A 1,429-nucleotide genomic window follows, 5' to 3' on the forward strand; every position below is an offset into this window, starting at 1 on the left:
GAGCTGGTGTTAGTTTTTGAGCAGTAGTGTTTCAAGATAAAAGCAGTGTTTTAGGCAGATAAACCCAGCCAGGGTGTGCAGAACAGATTAGAAGGAGGAAAAGCCTAGACTAATGTGAAATTCAAGAAGTGAAGACATGTGAGAGACTATATTATTGGATGGCAGCCAAGGCCAGAAATGTTAGAACAAAACCAAGAGATATGTTTTTATTGAAATATATTTGACATATAATGTTGTGTAAATTTAAGGTGTACAACATATTTATTTGGTACATTTATATATTGTAATATGATTGCCACTGTAGTGATAATTAGCACCTCTATCACATCACACCAAGAAATATTTTGAGGCAATGCTGTCCAATAGAAAGATAACGTGAGTCACAGATATGAACCCCATATGTAATTTAAATTTCCTAGAAGCCACGTTAAAAAAGGTAAAAAGAAATGGGCAAATTAATTTTAATAATGTATTTAAGCCAATATGTCAAAAATATCATTTTAATAGGCAATCAATGTAAAATTATTAATCAACTAGTTTCGATTATTATTTTTTTAGCATAAGTTTTTAAAACCCAGTGTATCTTTTTTACTTACAGCCTGTCTCAATTTGCACTAGCCCCATTTTAAGTGCTCATGATATCTTATTGCTCAATGGAGTTTTTTTTTTCTCTTGTGAGGAAGACTAGCCCTGAGCTGACATCTGTGCCAATCCTCCTCTTTTTGCTGAGGAAGATTGGCCCTGGGCTAACATGCGTGCCCATCTTCCTCTACTTTATATGGGACGCCGCCACAGCATGGCTTGACAAGCAGTGCGTCAGTGCGCATCCGGGATCAGAACCTGCAAACCCCCAGCCACTGAAGCGGAGCGCATGCACTTAACCACTGTGCCACGGGGCAGCCCCCCAGTGGAGTTTTGAGAGAATAAACCACAGGGCACGGTGGCTGATGGGGAGGGGGGTGGTGACAGAGAAGAAGAGGGAAGAGTCAAAGCTGATTCCATGGATAGGAAAGGCGAAGTCCATTGTGCTGCTTTCAGAGACCAGATGTTTGGGCAGGTATTTAGGAAGATACATTTAGTTTCAGACAGGCTGAGGTGGCGGAACTGAATGCTCATTGGAATTAAGTTTCAGGCCTAGAGATGTAGGTATAGGAGAAAACTGATCATCTTCCCAGCCCCACCCTTCCTGTGAATGATCCCTCTTGTATGTTTCCTATTGGGTCAATGGTCCGCTGTCCACCACCGCCCATGTGGAAATAACATCCCAGGGCTGTCTCATCTGGTTCTTTTCTTCCCAAGACAATACAGAAATCTGTATTTTTATATAAATTTATATTTATAGAAATCTATTTTTATTTTACATAAGCCTATATTTTTATGTAAACATTTTAAATGTTGACAACTAATTCTTATTTTTAAAAAGCGCTAT

The sequence above is a fragment of the Ceratotherium simum genome, chromosome 16 (assembly GCF_057802395.1).
Source record: "Ceratotherium simum simum isolate JZ-2026a chromosome 16, ASM5780239v1, whole genome shotgun sequence".
In the NCBI taxonomy this organism is placed as follows: domain Eukaryota; kingdom Metazoa; phylum Chordata; class Mammalia; order Perissodactyla; family Rhinocerotidae; genus Ceratotherium; species Ceratotherium simum.